Raw genomic sequence first — 12,654 nt, forward strand, 5'->3', positions numbered from 1 at the left:
GACTAGTCGGCACGCGTGCCAAAACTCGCCGCTCCAGTGTCTTCTCCAGAACTTCGGCGAGTCATCAACTCATCCATCAGCCTTCCGACGTCATCGTATGAAGATCCGCCCTTCGGCATGGCGCTCCTTGCTTTCACACTGAGGTCTTTGGCCTTCTTCCGTACGGCGTCGCCCTCCTCGCCGCTCCCCATCAGCCTCCCGATGGATCCAGCGATCACCTCGCCGCCGATCACCTCATGGGCCTCCAGAGGCGAGGCGAAGTCCTTGGCGCCGATGCTGACGTCCACCTTGAGCACCTCCACGATGAGTTTCTCGTTGTAGAACTGGTCCGCGTACCGCGGCCACGTGACCATCGGCACGTCGGCGCTCACGGCTTCCAGCGCCGAGTTCCAGCCGCAGTGCGTCATGAACCCGCCGAGGGCGGGGTGGTTGAGGTGATAGACCCTCTGGATCACTAGGCTAGATTAAATCCGGTAAACCACCTACCTTGTGCAGCAGAGGATGAACTCGAGGAGGCCATCGTGGTGCTGGGGCGCACTGCGATGGCGGAGAGTGGGCAAGGTGGAGGTGGCGGCGATGTGTAGGCAGTGGCGGCGGCGGAGCTTCCCGTCACTGTCAGCGCTAGACCTAGATCGGGTCGGGGTTTTCGGTGGGAGACTGGCAATGCGGTGAACCTCGTACTGCGTGCCGCCGGCCCCCACCTCTTTATGTAGTGCTGCGTGACAGGGGCCCATCAACCATATTGTGGTTGGGCGCCCCCGATCAGGGCGCGGATCAGGGGCCCGGTGGGCCGTTGGGCCCACACGGAAAGAGATCAACCTAACATTCTCCCCCTTGATCTCAACTTTACTTTTAACTTTACACTTTCTAGTTTATCTGTTTCATCACATATTGGTACATAGAGCATGTTTCATCGTCACGGCTTAATTGCCGTTAGAATCATACAGCTACAACATACTTTATGTTCAGAAACAAATTCTGTTCCTTTTGGGCCTATCCAGGAATCATAAGGCTTTCCCTTAAACCCATGCCGGCTAAGTGTTCCTTGAACACATTGGGTGGTAAGCCTTTCGTTAGCGGATCCGCAAGCATATCCTTTGTCCTTATATGCTCGAGACTTATAGTTTGATCCTGGATTTTATCTTTCACAACATAATACCTTATCTCTATTGTTTTGGCAGCATTACTCAACTTGTTGTTGTGAGCGTAAAATACTGCGGGTTGGTTGTCACAGTACATCTTTAGTGGTTTGTGAATACAATCTACCACTTTCAAGTCGGGTACAAATTTCTTTAGCCATATCGCCTGCCCCGTGGCTTCAAAGCATGCTATGAATTCTGCATACATCGTGGATGATGCAACTATCGACTGTTTGGAGCTTTTCCACGAAATAGCTCCCCCAGCGAGGGTGAATATGTATCCTGACATGGATTTTCTATCATCTCTGTCCCCCGCAAAATCTGCGTCTGAATACCCTTTTATCTCTAGGGCATCACTTCTCCTGTATATTAGCATGTAGTCCTTCGTGCCTTGCGCATAACGCAATGCTTTCTTTACCATCTTCCAGTGCTCTAGGCCTGGATTCTCTTGATATCTACCGAGTACCCCGGTGATAAAAGATAAGTCAGGGCGAGTGCACACTTGTGCATACTGTAAGCTGCCAACTGCCGAAGCATATGGCACTGCTTTCATTTGATCGATCTCATACTGGTTCTTGGGACATTGAAATTTCCCAAAACTATCGCCCTTAACTATTGGAGCAGGTGTGGCTTTACTCGCATGCATATTATACTTTTTAAGAACCTTTTCTAAATATGCTTGCAGAGATAGTCCTAAGACTCCATTGTTCCTATCTCGGTGAATTTCTATGCCCAAAACATATGATGCTTCACCAAGATCTGTTATGTCAAAATTTGAGGATAAGTATTTCTTTGTTTCTTGTAGTAGACTAACATCACTACTAGCAAGCAGGATATCATCCACATACAAGATTAGGAAAATATATTTCCCACTTTTAAACATTGCATAAATGCAATTATCCTCAATATTTTCTTTAAATCCAAAACTTTTAATCGTTTGATTAAACTTTAGATACCACTGCCGAGAGGCTTGTCTTAATCCATAAATGGATTTCTTCAGGCGGCACCCCATATTTTCCTTGCCTTCCATGATAAAACCCTTGGGTTGTTTCATGTAGACCTTTTCTTTTAAATCACCATTCAGAAATGCCGTCTTAACATCCATTTGATGTAACTCTAAATCAAAATGAGCAACTAATGCCATTATGATTCTGAAGGAATCCTTACATGAGACTGGAGAAAATGTCTCATTGTAATCTATCCCTTCTCTTTGTGTAAATCCTTTTGCCACGAGTCGTGCTTTATACTTTTCTATATTCCCTTTAGAGTCATACTTAATTTTGTAGACCCATTTACAGCCTACTGTTTTGGCTCCTTTGGGAATTTCCTCTAAGTCCCAAACATCTTTGGAACTCATCGATTTCATCTCATCTTCCATTGCCTTCATCCACTTCGATGAATGAGGGCTTCTCATGGCTTCTTCATATGAGGTGGGATCTTTTTCCATATGAACCATTTCTGTGTTATAAACTTTAAAGTCAGTAGGAATAGCTGACTTTCTTGGTCTTGTAGACCTTCTAAGGGCCTCAGTTTCTGGCACATTTTGTGCCTCAACTTCTGGCACTTCTTCTAAATTTTGCTGTTGCACCTCCCTTTCATGCTCAACAACGGGTTCAGTCGGCTCCTGACGGACAGGTTCCGGGTCTTTCCCCACAGCTGTCATGGGTGGAGTTGCAACTGGTAGTGAGAAAAATGGCTTCTGAGTCATCGGATTAGGTGCATGCACCCTCTTCTCCTCAAGATCAATTTTCCGAGCTACCAAGCTCCCCCTCATCATTCCGTCCTCTAAGAAGACTGCATGTCTCGATTCTACAAACTTGGTATATCTGTCAGGGCAGTAGAAACGAAAACCTTTTGATCTGTATGGATAGCCAATGAAGTGGCAACTTACTGTTTTGGGATCTAACTTTGCAATGTTTGGATTAAACATTTTGGCCTCAGCAGGGCACCCCCACACCCTGAAGTGTTGTAGGGAGGGCATCCTTCCTGTCCATAGCTCGTACGGTGTTTTGGGCACTGACTTGCTTGGTACTCTATTGAGAATGTGAATGGCGGTTTTAAGCGCCTCCATCCATAATCCCAATGGCAAGTCGGAATAACTCATCATGTTGCACACCATATCCATAAGGGTACGGTTGCGCCTTTCAGCTACTCCATTTTGCTGAGGCTCGCCCGGCATTGAATACTGGGCTACTATGCCAGTCTCCTGCAAGAACTTCGCAAAAGGTCCAGGGACTTGGCCATATGGAGTGTGTCGACCGTAGTACTCTCCCCCACGGTCGGACCTTACTATCTTTATTCTTTTATCGTGCTGATTTTCAACTTCAGCTTTGAATATTTTAAATTTATCCAACGCTTCCGATCTTTCTTTGATTGGATAAATATAACCATAGCGAGAGTAATCATCTGTGAATGTTATGAACGAGTCATATCCATCCACACTTTTCACTGGAAATGGTCCACAAATATCAGTGTGAATGATTTCTAGTGTGCCTGTGCTATGGATTGCACCTTTTTTGATTTGTTTTACGTACTTACCTTTAATGCAATCTATGCATTGTTCTAAGTCTGAAAATTCTAACGGAGGAAGAATTTCACTTTTGACTAATCTTTCTATTCTCCCCTTCGAAATATGGCCCAAGCGACAGTGCCATAATTTCGATGAGTCAAATGTTCTTTTTCTTTTCTTTTGTTCTTTATTCGACGCAGAAACATGTTCTTTCACATTGCAAACGGAATAAACTTTTTCACGAAGTGATAACAAATAAAGCTCATCATGTAGTAAAGCATCACCCACATAAGCATTATTTAACCAAATGGCACACTTGCCATGTCCAAAATAACACTCATAATTATCTTTGTCCAAGCAAGAAACACTTATTAAGTTTCTATTACATGATGGAACAAATAAAACATCTCTAAGTAGAAGATTGAATCCATCAGCTAACTCCAAGGAGATATCACCGATAGCTTCAACTTCTGCTTCGACTCCGTTCGCCACTTCAATGCGTCTTTCGTTTCTTAGCGTAGTCCGGGTCGAATGGAATCCCTGTAAAGAATTTGCAACATGAACAGTTGCTCCAGAGTCAATCCACCAAGTGGATTTTGAAAACTGTGAATACAGGGATTCATTTACAAATGAAACTATACTGTTACCTCTTTTTGCCATGATCGATTTTAGCCAAACGGGACAGTCTTTCTTGTAATGCCCGGTCTTCTTACAGTGGAGACAAGTGTCTTTGTCCACTGAGAAAGGTTGTTGCTGACGTTGATGCTGATAGGAAACTTTTCCTTGTGGCTTTGAAGGAGAACTTTTGTTGTTTAGATTATAATTCTTTCTTTTGTGACCATGCACATAGTTGAGTGTACCACCATGTGCGGCTTTTAGTCTCTCCTCTTCTTGAACACACATTGCTATTGTCTTTTCTACGTCCCATGTTCCAGGTGACATATTATAGTTCACTACAAAAGCTTCAAACTCCTGTGGCAATGAAGCCATGACAAGGTGGACCAGGAGCGCTGGTTTGATCTCCAGATCCGCATCCATTGGTTTGAGCTTTGCAGCCATATTGCTCATCCTGAGGATGTGCTCTCTTATGCCATGACTGCCACCTCTGTATTTTTCTGTCACCAGTTGCTCTAACACCTGGGTGGCATATATCTTTGAAGAGCCAGTGAACTGGCTCTTTATCTTTGAGAGCAACTCCCCTGCGGAAGTGCACTCTGCAATGGAGCCCACAATGGCGCTCTCAATGGTGTTCTTTATAAAGGCCATGAATTTTTTATTTGCATTGACCCACTTTTGATTATCTATGAGGTAGGACTGCTCCAAAAGAGCATAGTCCCCTCTCTTTTTAGCCCATGCAGCATCATCGTCAGTAGCCTCTCTTACTGGCTCTGTGGGTCTGACCGGCTGTGGTTTCTCCGCAACCCAGTCAAGATCAGCACAAACAAACGCCAGTTCAACTTTCTTCCTCCACTCAGTGTGGTTGTCACCTCTGAGTGTTGGAACTTCTTTTAGGCAACTCATCAAATGAAAGCCTCCTGAAATTACAATTTAAATGACATCAATATAACAATCATATGTATTAATCTAACGTTGGTCAAATTAAACATATAACTGTCTATGCAATTAAATCTATATTACCGTTGGGCAAAATTTAGAAATAAATGCACCTTTAAATAAAACATGATCATGTTATTAACAACGTTGGTCATAAAAATAACATAATCATATTCTTTTAATAATCACTTTAACATGCTCTTAAAAAACTTAATACTATGGAAACTTTTATTTTCTTTGTAAAAGAGCATTAATTATTTACGCAGCGGAAAATCATGAATAAAAATTCACGAACTTTTACTCTTTACAGAAAATTTTCTTTGATCAAATAAAAAATCATGAACTTTATTATTTTCTGTGTAAAATTCATGAACATTTCCTTTTCTGGACAAAATATTTCTTTGGATTAATTTGAACAGAAAGACTTTTTAAAAGAAAAAATAGCCAGCTCCAGCCTGGCGCGGGAGGCCTGCAGCGGTCCACGGCCTGCACCCCCCGCGCTCTGCCGCCCGAGGCACTGGGCCTACTGCGGCAGAGGGCGATGCGGCCCATCTCCTGTGCCCACACTGCCGACGCCGGCCTCTGCCACTTTCGGCCCAAAAGGGCCCGTCACCGCTAGGGTTAGCGTCACAGCCGTCGGATTGGATCTGACGGCCACGCGTTCGTTGCGGGCGATCAAAACCGGCCGAACGGCAGGGGCGAGGGGAAACCCTATCCATTCCCTCTCCTCGCGCGCCGCTCTTCTCTTTCGCCGGGCGTTGCTGTCCCGCACGCCGGGTCGCCGCGCCGCGGTACCAGGCCGGCCGCCGGAGACGGGGCTGATAGCCACCGCTCCCTCGAGCTCTTCTCCCTCCCCTTTTTTCCTCTGTTGCAGAGAGAGAGGGTCGGGCTCGAGCGCTCCTTTTCTTCCCTTCGAGCCGGCCTCTGTGATGCAGCGGAGTCGGGGCTCCGCCGGCCGCCGGCGGCGACAGCGCGCCACCGCGCCGCGCGAGCACCCTTTTCCCCTTCCCCTTCTTTTCTGTTTCTTTCTTCTGGACTTGTTCCCGCGGCGTGAGCGCGGGGCTGTGCCCCGACCGCCCTGTCCGGCCGCCGCCGGCGGCGGCGGAAGCCAGCGCGCCGCGCGCTCGTCCTCTTCTTTCCATTTTTTTTGTTTCATTCCTCTCCAACCACCACCTCCCCAGAGAGAGAGAGAGGCAGCTGACGCCCAACAGCGACCTAGATGGATGGAGCGGTTGCGCCCCTGCCGACCCCTTCGCCGGTCGCGCGTTCCCATTGCGGTGAGCGCGCCGCCGTCGAATGGATCGGTGGTGGTGCTCTTTGCCCCTGTGGGGTGGATCTTCTTCCCGAATCCTCGGCTTGCCGATGCGATTCGGGATCGAGAGGAACGGCGCGGCCTTACGGCGGCGCTCTTTTCTTCTTTGCCCTTCTAGGGTTCTTTGGGGGAGGGATCTGTTTTTCTTTTTCTTTTTCTGTGGTTGTTTCTTTGTACCGAAAATCATCTAGCCAAGATGGCCTGATACCATTGATAGACCCTCTGGATCACTAGGCTAGATTAAATCCGGTAAACCACCTACCTTGTGCAGCAGAGGATGAACTCGAGGAGGCCATCGTGGTGCTGGGGCGCACTGCGATGGCGGAGAGTGGGCAAGGTGGAGGTGGCGGCGATGTGTAGGCAGTGGCGGCGGCGGAGCTTCCCGTCACTGTCAGCGCTAGACCTAGATCGGGTCGGGGTTTTCGGTGGGAGACTGGCAACGCGGTGAACCTCGTACTGCGTGCCGCCGGCCCCCACCTCTTTATGTAGTGCTGCGTGACAGGGGCCCGTCAACCATATTGTGGTTGGGCGCCCCCGATCAGGGGCCCGGTGGGCCGTTGGGCCCACACGGAAAGAGATCAACCTAACATGAGGATGAGCGTCTGCGGCGCCCAGCCTCGGATGATGAAGCCGCGGTCCCCGCGTGCCATCATCTCAGCGAAGCCCTCAGGCATCCACTCTGACTCGTCGGTGCCTGTCAGCCTGTGTCGGAGCTGATGACCCACACGAAGTCCTTGCCGGAGAGGTTGAGGCCGCGGGCGAGCTCGCGCAGCTCGGCCGGCGAGAAACTGGTGAACGTGCCGAAGGAGACATACACCACCGAGCCGGCCGGCTTCGTGTCTAGCCACCGCAGGCAGCCGTCGGTGATGTGTGCCTTAGTGTTGTCGGCACTGCCTCTCTTAGCCATGTCTTTGCTGGCGAGCGCGACCGGCCCCACGAGCCACGCACGACGGCCGAGCGTCGTGCGGAAGTGCTCGACATAGTCCGGCTCCAGCTCGTGGAAGCTGTTGAACACCTCGCCGAAGCTCCTCTGGTCCGCGGCGTTGTTGTCCTTGTGGAATGCCTGTTAGGATTAAACCACGTCTAGGTGTGGTGACCAGTGTGTGTATGGTGCATGCTGCAGGCTAGGAAATTAGTTAGTTTACATGGATAAGCTAGCTAGAGGTGTGGCTGCGTGCTGAGTCATGCATGCATGGGCTGTTGAGAGCAGCCGAGTCCTTCGCGTGAGATCGTTGTGAGGGGTGGCCGGGCCGAGCGGATCACACCGTGCCAGAGTGTGTGTGCGCGCCGGGGCATAAAAGACCCCCTGTATTGCTGATTGCGGTGTGGTACGTGCCACCAAGCGCCGGTACGAGGCGTGTAGCCATGTAGCCACTGTAAGGAAGAAAAGGATTGGGGTGTTCGTGCGCCCGTGGCGGCGTTCGCGCGCCGGCCGGAAAATCTTGTGTCCATTGTTTTTCTTCTTCCACCTCTGTTTGAGTGAGAGGAGAGGTAGCTAAAGGGCTGCGGTTCCAACAATTGGTATTCAGAGCCACAAGGTTCGAGGGGCGGCCGTGGCGCGCGGTGGCGTCTGCGGCGGACGCGACATGCGCGGCCGACATGGAGCCATCGGCTGCAGCGCACGGCGAGCGCGTGGCGACGGCGACGCGCGGCGAGTCCGCGGCTGTGCGGTGTGATGTCATGCGCGCGAAGAGCACGGTGGTCGCGGAGACGAAGAGGTCGCGGCGGCTCGGCGTGACAACCGTGGAGGCGCGTGGCACGGAGCCGCGGCGGACCTGCGTGGTGGCACAGAGGCTGCAGTGGCGCGGCGTGGCGGCACGGAGGTGTTGCGCTGCGGTTGAGGCCGCAGCGGTGCATGGCAATAAGCCGTGGCGGCGAGCCGGGCGCGACCGGGGCGTGTTATGGGTGCGCACTGGACGCGTCGGGCGCGTCGGGACTGCGGGCGTGCGTACGAGCGTGTGGTTGACGTTGGGAGGAAGTGTATGTCGCCGTTGTGCTCGAGTCCGTGCTCGAGTTCGGCTTCATTCTTCCGGCGTTTGTCGCTAGCGGCTGTCATGGCGGACGCGGAGGCGGCGCGCGGTGAGCGTCTGGTGCAGTCAGGCTCGTCGGGTGCGCGCGGGACGTGCGGGACGCACTGGGGCGATCGGGCTCGTCGGGCGCGTCGGATGCGCGCGGGACGGGCGGGGCGCAGAGGGACGCCAGGCGTGTGTCACCGGCGAAGAAGGAGCTCGGCGTGTATCGCCGGAGTCGTGACGGAGCACGGTTCAACTGGCGTCGGTGCGCCTGATCGGGTCCGCGGGCTGGGTCACGGCCGTGATGACGACAACGACGTGAGCTGCCATAACTCTGGCGACGGCAAGCCAAGTCGTGGTTTGGGAGGAGTGTTAGGATTAAACCACGTCTAGGTGTGGTGACCAGTGTGTGCGTATGGTGCATGCTGCAGGCTAGAAAATTAGCTAGCTAGAGGTGTGGCTGCGTGCTGAGTCATGCATGCATGGGCTGTTGAGAGCAGCCGAGTCCTTCGCGTGAGATCGTTGTGAGGAGTGGCCGGGCCGAGCGGATCACACCGTGCCAGAGTGTGTGTGCGCGCCGGGGCATAAAAGACCCCCTGTATTGCTGATTGCGCTGTGGAAGCGTGTAGTCATGTAGCCACTGTAAGGAAGAAAAGGATTGGGGTGTTTGTGCGCCCGTGGCGGTGTTCGTGCGCCAGCCGAAAAATCTTGTGTGCACCGTTTTTCTTCTTCCACCTCCGTTCAAGTGAGAGGAGAGGTAGCTAAAGGGCTGCGGTTCCAACAATGCCCACATCGCCGGCCGCTTCCTCGGATCCATCATCTGGCTCCGCCTCAGCTGGACGCGGTGCTGTAGCCCTGGCAGAGAGACGAGCCGGGCGTCGTCATCAGGATCGTCGTCCGGGGAAGTGGTCGTCTCCAGCGGGTTGTTGCGCAGCATGGTCTCGCTGCAGCACCGCGCGAACACGCTGCTGCCGAGGCGCGGGACGTCGTGCTCCACGGCGGCGTCTGTGGACCAGCTGAAGAAGCTGTCGGACACGACGGCGTCGGGGCGGTTGGCAGCCATGAACCGGTCGAAGGGCAAGCGGAGCAGCTGCTCGGCCTGGATGAACTTGAGCGGGTACTCGGCTCCGTGGGCTGGAGTAAGGGACATTAGGTTCTCCATGCCTGGCGGGAGCCCGACGTCGGGGAAAGGCATGACGGAGATGTCGACTGCAGGGGAAGAGGAGTCGGTGCCGTGGCAGTTGGAGTCGTTGGCGCAGTCGACGGCCGGACGGATGATGTCGGCGTTGACGGGCGTGGTGAGGATGGTGCACCTGGCGCCGTGAGTGGAGAATATCGCGGTCATGTCGACGACCGGAATGAGGTGCCCGGGGGCGAAGAACGGGAGGAAGAGGATGTGCAGGGGTAGGGGGTGCTGCCGCTGCTCATCCCTTGTAGCCATGGATGCGTACGTGCTCCGTCGATGGAGTTCTAATTTTTTTGGGTGGTGTACACTTGTGCTAGAGCGGATCGGAGGAGCTGAGGAGGAAGAGACTGGAGGAGAGTTGGAGGCAGATCGAGCAATAATGCTGGCCACACTCGTGTCTCACGTGGCATTATTTTACAGTTTTGCTAAAGCACATCTATTATTTCAGTGGTTAACGAGGAACCGTGCATTTAAACGGAAGAAAATCTTATACAAGCGAACGATTCAACCCATCAAACGGCCGGACCTTATTTTATTCCAATCAAATCAAGCCACGTATGCGGGAGTACGGATGGGTGCATGAGGGAAGCAGGCAAGTCTCGTTCCTTTTGTATGGACTCCACACCGTTGTTTCTTTTTATTCGTGGCTAACGAAAGAAACAGGTTTGATCCGAGAATCACGGTGCCATACCACAATTAACTCCACGTCCAGTTTGATCCACTCATCACGGCAAGGCTGTACACGAATAATCGTGGGATCATGCATGTGATAGATTGCTTGCATGCAACAGAGAAAACTGCTAAGTAATAAACATGCGCAGGTTCATGGCTAACAGCACTTTTCACGGCACGTCGTCCACCTCTCGCCGCCCGCTCACGCACACGTCTTCCACCTCGCCACAACACCACCCTCTCCCTCGCGCCTCTCTCTCCCCTGCGCGGCCGAGCCGCTCCCTCTCTCCCCCGCGCCTCTCCCTCGCTCCGCCGCGCATAAGGTGCGTCTTCTCCGACTCCGGCCACCATGCTGCTTCTCCGACCACCTCTCCGATAACCTGGGCCCACATGGCAGTGACTGGACATCGTCGGGACCATGAGGACCGCTGGTCCGCACAGAGCTTCACGTCCGCCGGTACGGTCCCTGAAATGAGGACCGCTGCGCTGCTCGGTCCGGTCCGGACCGGACCGCCAGCGGCCGGTCCAAACGGCGGCTCGGATCGGGACCGGACTGGCCCGGACCGTGTCCACCCTGACACACAACTGGTGCCGCAAGGGGCAGATGAGGATCAGGAGCCAATGGAGCAGCTACTCTGTCGAGCCGGCGCCGGGAGCACGGGGAGCCCTCCACTGACCAATGCGCTCCCGCCGGCAATCCGTCTGCCTAGCCTGGACGAGCTCAGATCCGGCAGCGCCCGCAAGAAGTAATTTAATTAATGCCGTCGTCAGCCCGTTTCTCACCAACTCCACGAGGTCGCCGGCGAACTTGTCGTCGTAGCAGGAAGAACCGGTACGAGTATGACATGGAGCTGCAACACATGGAATCGGTGATGGACGAGTGGGGAAGAAGAAGTGGGTTGCTTGCTTCGAGATTCATGCCTCCACGTGTCCACCGATGGGTAGGGTCGTTCGCTCGGCAGCATGCGACCAGGTCGCATAAGGTTTTTTTCCATTTACACCGGGAGTAACTTAGACTTAGACTAGTACTACCTTCGTCCTGATTTATTGGTCAAATTTTAACCATCTATTTAACTAATAAAATGTCAAAGCATGTCACAAAAATTATACCATCGAAAACTATTTTCAAATATGGATCTAACAATATAATTTTTATAATTTTAGGTGACATGCGTTAACATTTTGTTAGTCAATTCTATTGTCAAAATTGGACACAAAATACGAAGGGGACCTGGACGAAGGTAGTAACATGCATATCTTACTACTACCACCGTCCTTGTTCATAAGTCGTCTTTTTATTTTTTGCCAAAGTTTGACTAGAGATTTAAGTAACAAAATATTGATGCATGTCATAAAAAATTATATCGTTGGACTCGAATTTGAACATAGTTTCAAGTTATATTTTTTTATGACATGCATTCACATTTTACTAGTTAAACTTAAGGTCAAAATTTAGTACAGAATACAAGGAGACTAATAAACCAAGACAGCGGTAGTATGTTACTAGTCTATGTTTTACTACCTCTATAGTGGGGAGTAGCATATGTATGGTGCCATGCAATACCTCATTATTAGGTTGTAGACTGATCTTATCTTGCTATGTGTGATGTTAACTAGCTGTATTACTCAATTTATCTCTCGCTTTATCAATTAGCTGCCACATCATTTTTTTGCTTAGGTGTCATCTATATTACCCTCTATGTTACCCCACTATGGGTAGTCTAAGGTTCCACTAAGCAATACTACCCACAAGGCCACAACCCTACTAGAGCCCTATTTTTTGAAGAAGAAATTGACAGTCTTTACTGACACCGGAATGAGTAGCTGACGTGTGTATCGAAACCGGCTTGACCGTGTTGATGATCGTTGGAAAGTTCTAGTACACTTCCCCAAGGATAAGCGTTCTGGAGCTGCAGTCTTTGACATTGAACCTTATATCTTAGGTACCTGACACCAAATCTTATCATCGCACACAAGCACAATAAAAACAAGTTCATCAATTAAAAGAATCACACTTTTGTCAAAAGTTTGTGACTTAAAAAATGTTCAGGCCTTTGAAAAAAGTTCATCTTTTTTAAAGAAAGAAGAAGGAAACGAAAAAAGAAGACAAATAAAAAAATGAAAAGGCCAAACAAAACTATGTGAAAACAACCTTTTTTTCAGCGAATGATAAAAACAACTGAAAAAACTGGGGTGGAAGCTTCTCCCAAATCCAGGTTGGGAAGCTTTCCGAGGGTATGATACGCTAGATGGAGCGGCCTGTTAAAGAA

At 51.0% G+C, this 12,654-nt stretch overlaps 1 pseudogene; it reads right to left on the reverse strand.

Annotated features, from left to right (window-relative positions):
* Positions 1–2: 2 nt before the first annotated feature.
* Positions 3–9,969, reverse strand: LOC109751659 (scopoletin glucosyltransferase-like; annotated as a pseudogene).
* Between the last annotated feature and the right edge of the window lie 2,685 nt (positions 9,970–12,654).

This window comes from Aegilops tauschii, chromosome 6 (genome assembly GCF_002575655.3).
Source record: "Aegilops tauschii subsp. strangulata cultivar AL8/78 chromosome 6, Aet v6.0, whole genome shotgun sequence".
NCBI lineage: Eukaryota > Viridiplantae > Streptophyta > Magnoliopsida > Poales > Poaceae > Aegilops > Aegilops tauschii.